The sequence below is a fragment of the Meleagris gallopavo genome, chromosome 3, assembly GCF_905368555.1.
Source record: "Meleagris gallopavo chromosome 3, MGAL_WU_HG_1.1, whole genome shotgun sequence".
Classification (NCBI taxonomy): domain Eukaryota; kingdom Metazoa; phylum Chordata; class Aves; order Galliformes; family Phasianidae; genus Meleagris; species Meleagris gallopavo.
The window spans coordinates 85,195,509-85,208,984 of record NC_139406.1 but is presented as its reverse complement, the minus strand read 5'-3'; the positions used below and the strand labels follow the sequence as shown (position 1 = coordinate 85,208,984).

Here is a 13,476-nt window from a genome sequence, read left to right as displayed (position 1 = left end):
AAAGCAAAATAAATTATGGGGTGGAAGAACCCCTGTACTTCAACACATCTATCACAACAGACTTTCCTAAAAAGTCTATAACTCTGCTTCCATCCTTGCTGCTGCCTTTCAATCTGTTGTGGATGATATTCAGGATTTGTAGCCATTGTGGACATTGCAGAGGGCCATGTGCCACAGCATAAAGCCTTGCTGAATCAGCCGGGCAAGAGAATCCCCAGCGAACTGCTGCCAGTAAAGCCAGGCAGAAAAATGCCATTTAAAAAAATTACCTTAAGAGGTGTTAGCCTCTCTAATCCCTATCCCTTTCTGAAATGGATTGGTGGCCCAGCAGAACAACAGCATCTGTTGCTGGAGGGAAAGCTCATGTGCACCCTGAACAGCTCTTCCCCTGGTCAGTGGGGATAGAGGTGGCTGGCTCCTGGGTGAGTTCTCCCTACTGCAAGCAAGATGCAATCCACAGTTGGCATAAAACCAAGGAGAAACTGTGTAAGGTGCCTCGAGGATGTTACAATCACAGAATCGTTAAGTTTGGAAAAGTCCACTAACATCATCTAGCCCAACCACCACTCCCTCCCCACCATGCCCACTAAACCGTGTCTCTCGGTGCCACATCTACATGGCGCTTGAACACCTCCAGGGACAATGACTCCACCACCTCCCTAGGCAGGCTGTTCCAGCACCTCACTACACTTTAGAGAAGAAATCTTTTCTAACATCCAATCTGAATCTCCTCTGGCACGACTTAAGGCCATTGCCTTTAGTTCTATTGTTGTTACTTGGGAGAAGAGGCTGATCCCACCTCGCCACAACCTCCTTTCAGGGAGTTGTAGAGAGCAATAAGGTCTCCTCTGAGCCTCCTCCAAACAACCCCAGTTCTTTCAGCCATCATAAGAATTGTGCTCCAGACCCTTTATATCTTCAATGCCCTTATTTGAACATGCTCCAGGGCCTCAATGTCTTTTTTGTAATGAGGAACCCCAAATCAAACACAGCGCTCAAGCTGTGGCCTCACAAGAGCTCAGTAAAGGGGAACGATCACCTCCCTGCTCATGCTGGCTGCGCTATTTCTGATACAAGCCAGGATGCCATTGGCCCTCTTGGCTACCTGGGCACACTGCTGGCTCGTGTTCAGCCAGTTGTCAACATCCCCAGATTCTTTCCCTCTGTGCAGCTTTCCATCTGCTGTGCCCCAAGCCTGTAGCTAAACATGGGATCGTTGTCACTAAAATGAAGTACCTGGCACTTGGTCTTGTTAAAGCTCATACGATCACCCTCAGCCCATCCATCCAGCCTGTCCAGATCTTGATCCATTCTATCCGCATCAAAATGCCTGAGCAGCTCCAGAGACTAAAGGAGCTGTCTGGGTTTGAAGGAAGAGTTCAGCCTTGTTTAGGTTTTGATAGGTGGGGAGGATCAGGCTCAAAGACATCACTGAGGTGCTTCATGGGCCAACACAGCCAGCAGGTACTGGATGCCTCTGCTTGACTCCACATTCCGTGCTGCTCCAGAGCTGCCGGCTGCCCTGGTGTTCTCTGGAGCAGCGGAACCGAGCCCAGCGTCCTGGCAGGGAAGCCAAGCAGACTCGTAGCGACGCGTTCAGGTCAGGGCTTTGGCTCTGGGCCGCGCCCCAGTCCGGGCACCGCAGGCCCCTCAGGCTCTGCCTCCTCCTGGCCCCATTTCAGTGCCTTTCCTGAGAGCAGCTCCGGGCCGAGGGGTCGCCGCAGGACCTCTGCAGCACGGAGCGGTTCCCGATGAGACCCGCTGCCCCACGGCTGCGAGGCGGCCCCGGGGACCGAGCCGCCTGCTGAGGCCGCGCCCCACCCGGGCGCTCACGTCGCCCATCGTGCTGGGGGGCTTCGCAGTCCCTCCTCGCCGGGCTGAGGCAGGTGCGAGGGCGGCGGGGAAGCGGGCCGGGCGGCGGAGCGAGGTGCCGGGACCTCCTCTTCCTCCCCCCCGCGCCGCTTCCTTTTATAGCGATGCGGCACGGCGCTCGCAGCCCGCCGCCGGCAGCCAACCTGTGGCAGTGACGCCGGCAGCCGAGGCGGAAGGCCGGGCTGCGAGCTGGGCTGCCCCGCTCCAGGTAGGCACGGGCCGCGGGCTGAGGGGAGCGGCCCCCGGGGGGGCGCCGAGGGACGGGCGGCGGCCGCGCGGGGTGGGGGGCTGCGCGCCGCGGGGCTGTGCGCGCGGTCTGCCGCTCCCCGGGCGTCGTGGGGCGCCGAGCCTTCCGCTGCGCTGCGTGCCGGGCGGTCGCGAGGCCGCGCCGAGGGGCTCGTGTGCGTGAGGGGCAGAGCGCGGGGCTGATCCCGCGGCAGCCGCCGCGTCGAAAGGGACAAACTCCGGCCCGGCAGCCCCGCCGTTCCTAGTGTGCTGTGGCGGAGCGGCACCGAGCCGCGGTGAGCGGTGCTGGGAGGAGGCCACGGCGCGGTGTCCCATCCTGCACCTGCGATGGATGCCGGCTGGGCTCCGAGCGGTGGCCGTGGCCTCGTTTGGCTGCCGATGCGTTGGGTTCGGTTATGCCTTTCTGCGGGGCAGGGGCCGGGCTGCGGGCTTCGCGGTCGCCGTCGTTCATGCAAATGTCGCACCTGTCGCCCTGAGCGGAGCCGGGCTGAGGGGATCCGCGGCGGGGACGCGGCGCCCCCCGGTCCGGAGCGCGGCGAGAGCGGGGCTGTGCGAAAACCGCCCCCTCTCGTAGGAAATGGTGGCGTTTCAAAAGGGTTCGTGGTGAAATCGAGAGGAAGCGGCACAAAGCAGCCCCCAACCCGTGACGCTAACCGGCTGCAGGGTGCCGAGCTGCAGCACCCTCCTGTTATTTAGAAATCTGTAATGAGTGAATCGTTCTTTCACGCAGACGACCCCAGAAACGCGCAGGGGTGCGGCCGAGTAGGTGCTTCCTTAGGCGTGTGGCTACAGCGCTAAAAAAGACGCTGCCTTTTCACCCGAACCCCAAACCGAGCAGCATTCTGAAGAGATGTGAGGTTCCATGGGAAGTGCGGCACCGTCTTTGTTCCAGTGCTTGGCCCAAACCCGCGTTACTGAGTGGAACTGGGAAGGTGCTGGGCCCAGAGCCCGGTGCTGCTGGGTGCAGAGGAGCTGCATGGGGCATTGCTTCCTTGACCGAGATCGATAGTGCAGGTTGTTCAGCAAGCAGCACGTACCATGGATTTTCAATAACATACACAGTGGTGCTTGAGGAGAAAAAATAATTAGGCTTTTTTCTGGGGCTCTAAATGTCACAGCAGCATGAGGAGGTGATGTGCTGAGGGCCTCCTTACAGCACTTGGGGTGTGTAGGGCATGGCTGCTTTTCACTGTTGCTTTTACTCAGAGGTGTGAGAGGCTGAGCGGTGCTCACAAGAATAAAGGCCGCTGTTCAGCTGAAACACTTCCTGTGCTTGTTGGGGAAGAACATGAGAATTTTGAAAGCGCAAGCTTATTTCCTGTGAAGAACTTCTGCTGAAGTGAGGGGTAAAATCACTTCGGAGGGGCAGCTGTGGGATTCAGACAGCAGCATTGGCACCTGGCAAAGGGACTGAGAGCTGCCTCTCCAAACCTGTGCTGGAGAGCATCGTGTGCTCTTGGTTCACCCAGAGGAGGAGGAGAGCTCTTTTCCATCTGCTGCAAACAGTGCTCGGTCAGCACACAGCCGGGCTGCTCTGCAGGCACAAACTGGCTGAGGCTGCATGTCTGCTCCAGAGGGTCTCCTGTCCACCCAAGCCAAGGGTATTCAGGAGTGCAGTCCCATCGTGGTGCTGCTCTTGTAAGCTGAAGGTCATTCCAACAGTGTCTGTTCCTGAGGCTAGCTGCAGCTGAGACCTATCTTCCTGATCACCTGGTTTAGGTTTTCCTTTAGTGCTTACGGTGGCTGTGAACTCACTTATCAGCTGCATCACTGCAGGCATGCAGAGCTGCAGCCCACCCTGGAGCTGAACCAGGCTTCCAACCGCTGTACAGCCTCATTCTTTCCAGTGTCTAACAGGGGGCTATAGGAAAGAAGGGGACATGCTCTTTAGCAGGGTCTGTTGTGATAGGACACGGGGGGAATGGTTTCACATTAAAAGATGGGACATTTAGATTGAACATAAGGAAGAAGTTCTGTTTAATAAGGGTAGTGAAGCACTGAAACAGGTTGCCCAGAGAGGTGGTGGATGCCCCAATGCCCCATCCCTGGAGATGTTCAAGGTCAGGCTGGATGGGACACTGAGCACCTGCACCAGCTGTAGATGTCTCTGTTCAGTGTAGGGGAGTTGGACCAGATGGCCTTTAAGGGTCCCTTCCAACTCAGATGATTCTGTGATTCTGCAGGAGCAGCCCAGGCTTCTGCATTGCAGCTGTTGGAGCAGGAATTTCCCACCTGCAGCCAGGCTGTGCTTTGTGATGGGTAGGGAGCACACTGCAAGGTGCCTGCAGTTGCCCAGCTCTTCAGAACCATTTGTTTTGCACTGTGCTGTGTGGGTCTGGATGTAGCATGGGTTTTCTTTTGGTTCCTGAGCTGTTTCACCATCCATGCACGGTGTATTTTTGAAAACTCTTTCACCCTGTATTTATTTACTTATTCATGTATTTGTTTGGGATTTTCAATACAGGACACGTGAATTTATTTCCTTAATTTTCTTTCTTTTTGCGCTGGAGATGCTCAGAGGGAGTATATGCATGACCTTGTAGATTGAAGTGGGTTAAATGTAGCAGATAGCTTTCATTTCCATTCCCAGCATTTTTTATGTGGTACAGATGTTTTTCCATCATAAAAAAAAATGCATTAAAAAACAAAACAAAACAAAAAATGCTGCTTTTCATATCTGCTTTGCAGAAATGCTGTAAGATCTTCCCCAGGGTATCTAGTGAACAAACTCTTGTTTTCTCAAAGGCCTGCTGGGTGGAAAGGAAGACTATCAAACCTCCCAACTGCAGCAGTGAAGGAGGAGTTTTATGAGTGTCAGTAGGACAGTCTTTGTCTCAGCCTGAACCGGGGGGGCTCTGTTGCCAATCCTGAGCCCAAACCTCTCGGCTACAGCTCTATTTAAGAAAAAATCAGAGGCAGTAGATGTAATCTGCACTATGAAAATCTAATCTGTGACCTAATTTGTTGTGATACCATGAAGAACCTGTCAGGAGCAATCACTGTAACCCGCGGAGCAGACGCTGCTTTCCAAGAGCTCTCCGTGTAGCAGCCTTGGAGGCAGCAGTGCTGGGTCGAGCATGTATGACTGAAATCCTCCACTCCCAAATTTTAGAGTTAATACACAGACAATGCTCAGCTCACTTTTGTTACTCTTTTAAAATGAAAGTGGTGCAGGCGACCTTCCTGTGTGCAGAACAACCTCTCGTGCAGGTAATCCCTGCAGATCTGACTGCTTTGAGGTATGAGGAAGAAAATGAGCTGGACAATTTTGTGTGCGTGCCATTATTGCTGTTTACCTGGTGCTTGTTCCTTCTGCTTAGCTGTGGCTCACAAGCAGCTGGTTTGGTGGGTGGTTAGAAGTGTGACTTGTGGGACTGATCGCTCATGGGCTATCTCAGAGATCGGACTGGGCCCAGGTTTGGCTGTTCCTTTAGTCCAGTTTGTTATTCTCCAAGGAAAAAAAAAAAAGCCTCTATGGTGTGCTTTCATTTATTTACTAATTTGGTTATTTATGGTTGGCTAGAAAAATTAGTCCACTTTCTGTAGTGTTTTGCTTTTCCTTTATTGCATTTTTTGTGAGTATTGCTACAAGTAGCAGCAACAGGATGAGAGGTAATGGCCTCAAGTGGCATTCAGGTTGGATATTAAGAAAAAATTTTTCTCCGAAAGAGAGTTCAAACATTGGCACAGGCTGCCCAGGGAGGTGGTGGAGTCACTGTCCCTGGGGGTATTCAATAAAGATGGAGATGTGGCACTGAGCGCTGGTTGAGTGGGCACAGTGGGGATGTGTTGATGGTTGGACATGATGATCTTAACAGTCTTTTCCAACCTTAATGATTCTATGATTCTGTTCTGTGATTTTCTGTGTTACTGAAACTGTAGCACTGACAACCTGGTTCCACAAGGACAAGGAAGGAAGGCTTTACAGGTTGGGAACACATGAGGAATAGGCTGATATGTTGGAAATGGTGTCCCTAGGTCTGAACACTGCTCCAACTGGGAGAAATCTTAACTGAGGAACTGCTGCTCTATCAATAACTGACAGCAGAACTGGGCTTCCTGTTTGATTGTTCTAGAAATAACAGTTCCCTTTTCAAAAAATATTATCTTTAAAGTTCTTTACTTGAAAGTACTAAATTAAAACGTTCAGGGGCAGTCTATTAAGAACAGCTAAAATTTGTGTCTGTGCTTAGTGAGATGGCATCATTCCACTGGGGCTTGGAGAGCCTCCTGGTTCCTAGCATCCGTTAGACATATGTCTGCATAGACTACACGTATTTGCATAGTATTTTGTAAGTTCTGTGCCCTTTCACCCATGCTGGGCACTCAGTGCTCATGTTTCAGTGTATTATTTGTTGATTTTTGTTCCCTCCAGGCGTTTCCCTCCACCCACTTGCTTCCTCTCCCAAATATTTTGCCCTTAGTTTTTCACATACTCTTTATGTGCAGGATTGCTGCCTCTTCAGGTGGGCTCAGCACTTCGCCATCTGCTCACTATTACAGGAGAGGGGAAATGGATCTATGGGTGAGAGGAGGAGCAGAGGCAGGAAGAAGATACCTGCATTTTCAGGGGAGATCCTTTCCCCACTGCTCAGCCCTGCTGAGGCTGAGAGGAGTGCTGTGTCCAGTGCTGGCACCTCCAGTATGGGCAAGAGACCTGGATGTACTAAAGGAAGTCCGGTGTTGGGCCACCAAGATGGTCAACGGACTGGAACATCTCTTCTGTGAGGAAAGGCTGAGAAGGCTGGGGCTGTTCAGCCTGGAGAAGAGAAGGCTCAGTGGGATCTCATCATTGTTTGTAGATATTTGAAAGGAGTCAAGAGACTTCTGACAAAGAAGTCAGAGACAGGTTCTTGTCAGTAGTGCCAGGACAAGAGGCAGTGGGCATAAACTGGAACACAGCAGGTTCCATCAAAGCACTGGGAAGCATTTCATCACTGTGCAGGTGACAGAGCCCTGGCACAGGTTGCCCAGAGGCTGTGGGGTCTTCTTGGAGATCTCCAAAAGCTGCCTGGACGTGATCCTGAACACCCTGCTCTGCATGTGCCTGCTTGAGCAGGGGGTGGACCAGATGGACCCATAGCTCCCTACCAGCCTCAACCATGCTGTAGTTGTGGGAAGGTGAGCAGCAGGGAGAGGAGATGTGGGATGCCTTTGCTCCTCTTGCTCTAAAACAGACCTTGCCCTAAAGTGATGGGAAGCAGGACAGAGGGAATGAAAATAGTAGAGGAAGGATAGCAGTGTGTGAGTTCACATCGTGTGTGTGTGTGCATGCAGCTGTGGAAGGTAGGGCAGTAGGCTGGCTTGTGTGTAGAATGTGGGAGTGCATGCACCAGCTCCAGGCACCTAGCAGAGTGCAGCCAGGCTGCAGGCCTCACTCCCTTCCTCAGCTCAGCACGTTGCCGCTTGATAGCATGTTTTAATGGGTAATTTTTTTACATTTCCTTATTTCTAACAGAAGTTTCCCACCTCTTCTTGGACATGACCAATTTCTCAACTATGCAGGGTGCATATAGCAGTTAGCAATCCATCAAAAAGAGAAGAAAGCCCCATGAAAATAGCATGCCTGTAGGTTTAAATTAGGCAAAAGCTAAAATTAGAAGGAACAGGCCTATCTGCGGCTATGCAAATAAGCTGAGAATTAATATTCAGCTGGCTGCTGAAGAGGGCAGGCAGAGGTTTGCAGCTTGCACTTCCCTTGGCTTGTCCCACTTGTGTCCTTGCAGTCTCTCTCCTCTGCAGAGCACTGCCAGTAGTTAATGGAGAGCTACACAAAAGCTGCTAACATTTGCCAAAGCGAAGTGTTAGCAGTGATTGGTGTTTTTGCCATTCCAATTTATTTGCCCGAGTGCCTTGAATGGATGCACCACACCGGAGTCACTCATTGCCAGAGCCCATACGAAGCCTGGTTCTACCTCCCATTTCCTGGGTGAGAAGTGTCCCCCACACGCTCGCTCTTCTTTCATTTCCCCAGATGTGGTTCACTTTCCACCACTGTAACTGTGTTGCTATTAATGGGGCTGCAGTATAAACCCATTGCTGACATAGTTCACCTTACAAGAATAACTCTCGGTCTGCTTGGTTCCTGGCAGCTTCTCTTTTCACTTTACCTCCTGCCATCATTTTCACTTGCAGCGTGAGCCATCCAAACAGTTTTATTTGCACGAGTTAGGGGGCAATAGACTGGTAGGAAAGAGTGGAAGCTTTCCAGTGGAGGGAAAGATGATAAGAAAAAAAGGATCTTGAATTGCTGGGGAGGGAACTGTGGTGGTGAGGAGGTGGTGAAGTTGTTTGGTGCTTCTGGTAGAAGTGACATACAGCTCCGTGTGTGCGTGTTTGAATGTTGGGGGGGCTGTGTATAGGTTTGAGGCTGGGAGATTTTGAAACCCAGAGCCTGGAGTGCTGCAGTTAGTCTGCAACTGTATTAATCTGAAATACAGACAGGGCTCAGTGACTGATCTGTGCTGGGGGGCAGCGGGAAGCTGGAACACAGAGCTGCAAGTATGCAGCGAGAGCCCTGGCCAGGAGATGAAACTCTTGGGAGTGGATGTTCTGCCTTCCCTCCAAGTGAATTGGAGGTCGGTTGGAAATCAAAATTAAACAATGCCTTACTGCAGCTTTGAAAAGTTTACTCAAAGCGCTGGCGTTGTTCCAGCACAGTTAAACCAAAGAGCCGCCTCATGGAGCAGCTCAAGGCGGGTCAGCCACCGACAGTCCTACACGCAAGGCCTGCTCCTGCTCTGTCACCTTGCTGCCACTAAGACATGTAGGCTGCAGGAGCAAGCAGGTTTGCATTGCATGCCCCACAGCCTGCCTCACCTCTGGCAGTGATGGAGGCTTGTGACAGGCCTGGGCAGTGCTGAGGGACTGTCCCAAAGTGGCACCCACCATTCATTGTGTTGCAGGCTGCCCTAGGCCTGTGTCTCCCTGCAGCCCTGTGCCCTGCCAGAGACACAGAATGATGTGTCACAGGGTTTTTGTGATGACAGAACAAATCAGAAAAAGTTAGAACGAATGAAAAGAAATAGCAGCCCCCAAATCCTATGAATGGTTGTAAAGTAAAAAGATGAGATTTATATTAAGTGTTAGGAAGGAATTCTTTACTCAGAAGTGGTGAGGCTCCGGTGCAGGCTGCCCAGAGCAGCTGTGGGTGCCCCATCCTTGGAGGAATTCAAGGCCAGATTGGATGGGGTCCTGGGCAGCCTGAGCTGTTGGGTGGTGACCAGCCCACAGCAGGAGGTTGGAGTTAGGTGATCTTTAAGGTTTCTTTCAACCTAAGCCATTTGATGATGCTTTGACATCCTGTTTTGTCCGTCACAGAAGTGAATAGGGCAAGCGCTCCTGCCTTTGAAAGCTGGTGGCGAACTCCCTCTGAAGTACTGACTGAGTGACCAAATATGATCTGCTGTGCATCAATGTTTGGCATCCTGCTTACATTGAGGCGCTAGAAACTATTTACTGTACGTGTCAGTGTTCTCTTTTTAGTGTGCTCAGAATGTTGCAGAGATCTGCTGGCAGTGACCTACATCAGCTTGTCAGATGGGAACGTTGGTCAAATTCCCAGTGAATGAAGAAGCCACTCAAATCTCTTAGAGTTGGGACCAGGTTTCTTTTCTGCTTTGAAAGGATATGCTTTATTTTAGGAGTATGTTATCATGCTTCTGTAGAGTGCTCTCGGGAGATGGTGCCGCTGATGCAGGACCAGCAAATGTTTCTCCTGCAGAGCCCAGCAGCACAGCAGCCAGTCTGAGGCAGCAAGAGAAGGGGTGTCAAGGTCCTGGAGGAAAATCCTGTGCTCAAGTGAGCGTGTCATGTTCTGTGGGAAAGGTCTGATTTTGTCAGCTTTGTACCTCTGCCCACGCCAGCGGTGTGCTGAAGTGCAGGAAGGCCATGGCTTGTCCCTTGGAGATCTAATACAAAGCCACCATGGGCGATCAGTTACACACCACTGCACAGGGCTGGGGTTGTTCCTGGGCAGTTGTTTTCATAGAGCTGAATAAGGTCATTTGCATATTGCATAGGGTTTGGGGCTTTTCCACTTCCTCTTGACTGTGCTGGGTGCTGCTGTTTGTGTGTCTGTGAGGAAAGTATTGTTCTCAGTTAGAGCCTGAATTTGTGCAACTTCCTCTGAGCAGCAGCTCCCAGAAATGCAACCACCTTTGGGGAAAGGGACCTCGGAGGGGAACTTACAGAGCGCTTATTCTCCTTTGCTGGTTCCTCATGGGCAAGATCATAGTCTTTTCTCTCCCCTATGTGCTGGAAAACAAGCCCTGTGTTCTGCCCCCAACTAGCCTGTTGTGCAGCCGTGCCAGTTCAATCCACACGCTGATCAAAGCAAGGTGCTGGTAGTTGGTTCAGCCAGTTGACCAGCTCTCCTAGGCTGTTCTCCCTTCTTCTGCAGGATGGAGCCCAAACCAATGCTCAAGTGTCAGAAGGTGAAGTTACATTTTGAGCCACTAGGAACTCACTGTCTGTGAGTCAGTTGTGGATCTGTCCTAAACATCTGTTTAGATTGTCTTTTGCACAGTGTGCTGAATAATGGCTGTGCTGGAAGAGTGGCCAGAGCCCAGCCTTCGACCCAGATGAGCTTCCCCCTCTTAGTGCACTTTGTTTTGGTCTGTGCACTGTTTTTTTTTTGGGCTCCAGTCCTGGAGTGGATTGCTCTGACATTAGCAAAACACTGCCAAATCCCCCAGGTGTTGCTCAGCAGGATCAGGGCTCTTTGGAGATAAAAGCATGCAAAAGAGGTATTTTTAGAGGTCACTAAAACTCAGTCCTTTATCTCAAGTTTTCTTTTGCCCTAAACACCACTACTGCAAGTAAAATAGGTGAATTTAGGTTCAAGCCTCATCTGAAGATGCACCAGTAAGTACAGAGAACTTCAGAAATTGCTCTTGCTTTCTCTGATGTCACCTTAAACCCTTGAGTATACAGACATTAAAAGACACTTGATGAATGTGCTAAACATTCCTCGCACGCTTCTCTTCCAGCACCCAGCTGACCTCAAATCCTGAATGAAATGAATTTGCATTTGTTTTTAAAAATGTCTCATTTTGTGAATCAAAATGTCAACACTTTTGAAAACGGTCCCACAAGAAACATTTGTATCTCTTGGAGTTTAAATTACTGGATCAATTTCCCATTAAACACTAAGGGTGTTTAAAGGACAAATTCTCTGCCTACTGCAGTGAAAATTTACCCTGAGGTATGACATTTCACCTGCCATTGAGTGCAAGATAGTTGATTATAATGGACTGGAATAGCTAGATGTGCACATACGGGCAACAAAAGAGGGTGAGCATCATGGAAAACCTTGTCTTTCCTCGTATTTTTTTTTTGCTTTTTTTTTTGCCATGGAAACTTGCATGCTCTTTGCAATTTGTATTACTGCGCTACTCAGAAGCCACTGCATGAATCTGAGCGCAGTTTAATTGCGTGCCATAGAAGTGCAGAGTGAGCCCTGAAGAGTTTCCACTCAAAAAGGTGTAAAGAAACCAGAGCATCAGGGCATGTCTGAGGTTTTGTAGCTGAGCAGCAGCCACAGTGCCCAGTTCCAGCTTTTCCAGTTCCTGTACTGGACCACAGAGCTGGGAGCCTGATCACGTGTTCTTTTGCTTGCAGCTGTGCTGATGGCCCACAGGGCTTCACCACAGCTAATCTGTGCAACTCAGCACAGCTCTGGCTTGTGTTAGAAGAAGGGAGGAGGACAACTGGCAAACTTCAGTCCTTTCCTTCTCAAATGAAACATGGAGGCGACTGCAATGAGCTATCAGCCAGCTAAGGTAGAAAGTGTGGCTGCAAATTATTTGAACCCAGAGGCATAGTGGACCTGAGCCTGCAGTAAGGCATGTTTACGTGAGTTAGTGCCAGCATAACCTAGGAGAACACACCATATAGTTGCACTGCGATGTCTCTCGCATGCAGTATCACAGAAAACAAATGCCAGGATGGTAAAGCACCAGGAGCTGAACAAAAGAGCTTTGGTGTTAGAGAGCCTTACTCAATTCCCTGTCTTCTGCTGTAGGCCATCTATGTTTCCCAGAATTCCCTGTGCTTTTGCCAATTCCCATCGACAGCTGTGGTTTGTGGTTGTAAAGCTCAGCATTTGTCTCCTCTGTGCAGGGAGACCTGCATCAGTGTGTGACAGTTCTGGAGTCCCAGGCCTCCCAGAGCAGCCCTCCGAGCATGAAATCAAATTCTTCTTTACACTGTTATCTTCCCTGAGATCTGAGATGCTGCAAGTGTGGGTTTGCAAGTCTTTTGAGTCCTTCTGATCGGGTTTGTGAGAAAAGGTTCTGACAAATAGTCATGGCTGCCAGGCAAATTCCGTGGTAACTGGAAGAAGGGAAACATAATTCCCATATTCAAGAAAGGGAGAAAGGAAGATCTGTGGAGCTGCAGGCTGATGAGGCTTACATCTATGCCGGGGAAGGTCGTGGAGCAGATCCTCCTGGAAGATATGTTAAGGCACATGGGAGATGAGGAGGTGACCTGAGGCAGTCAGCATAGCTTCAGCAAGGGCAGATTGTGCCTGACCAATCTGGTGGTCTTCTACAAAGGTGTAATGGCATCACTGGAGAAAGGAAGGGCAACTGATGTTGTCTACCTGGACTTGTGCAAGGCCTTTGACATGGTCTCACACCACATCCTTATCTCTAAATTGGTGAGAGATGGATTTTAAGGCTTAGCTGTTAGGTGCATAAAGAATTAGCTGGATGGTCTCAGCCAGAGAATAGTGGTCAGTGTCTCTGTGTCCAAGTGGAGGCTGGTCACAAGTGGCATTCCCCAAGGGTCAGTGTTGGGACCAGAGCTCCTCAACATCTTTATCAATGACACAGTGGGATTCAGTTCAATCTCAGCATGTTTATAGATAACATATAGATATATGATATATAGATGTATATAGATAACACCCAAGCTGGGTGATGTAGTTGGCAGAATAGAAGGAAGGGGTGCCATCCAGAGTGACCTGGTCAGGCTTGAAAAGTGGGCCCTCAGGAACCCAGAGAGGTAGATGGTTGGACTGGATGATCTTGTAGGCCTTTTCCAACCTTGGTGATTCTGTGATTCTGTTTAACAAGGCCAAGAGCAAGGTGTTCAACTAGGAGAAGGCTGTGAGGAAACTCATTGTGACCTTCCATTATTTGAAGGGAGCTTATTAACAGGAGGGAGACCCAACTTTTTAAACAGGTGAACAACAGGATAAGGGAGAATGGCTTTAAACTAAAAGAGGAGAGATCTAAGTTAAATGTTAGGCAGAAATTCTATATTCAGGGGGTGGTGAGGCACTGGAACAGGCTGCTTAGAGAAGTTGTGGATTCCATCTCAGGAGGTGTTCAAGGCCAATGTGGGGTGGTA

The 13,476-nt window shown here is 50.3% G+C and overlaps 1 protein-coding gene across 3 annotated transcripts in view; it reads left to right on the top strand.

The window, feature by feature from the left end:
- The first annotated feature begins 1,946 nt into the window (after nt 1-1,946).
- Nucleotides 1,947-13,476, top strand: part of CYRIB (CYFIP related Rac1 interactor B) — a 97,135-nt gene continuing 85,605 nt past the window's right edge. For 2 of the 3 annotated variants that reach the window (XM_085221679.1, XM_085221685.1), the window contains exon 1: nt 2,012-2,080. The gene's annotated coding sequence lies outside the window, so the exon portion shown is untranslated. Of the gene's footprint in view, nt 2,081-13,476 lie in introns of all 3 variants that reach the window. The other variant, XM_085221687.1, reaches the window with a different exon arrangement.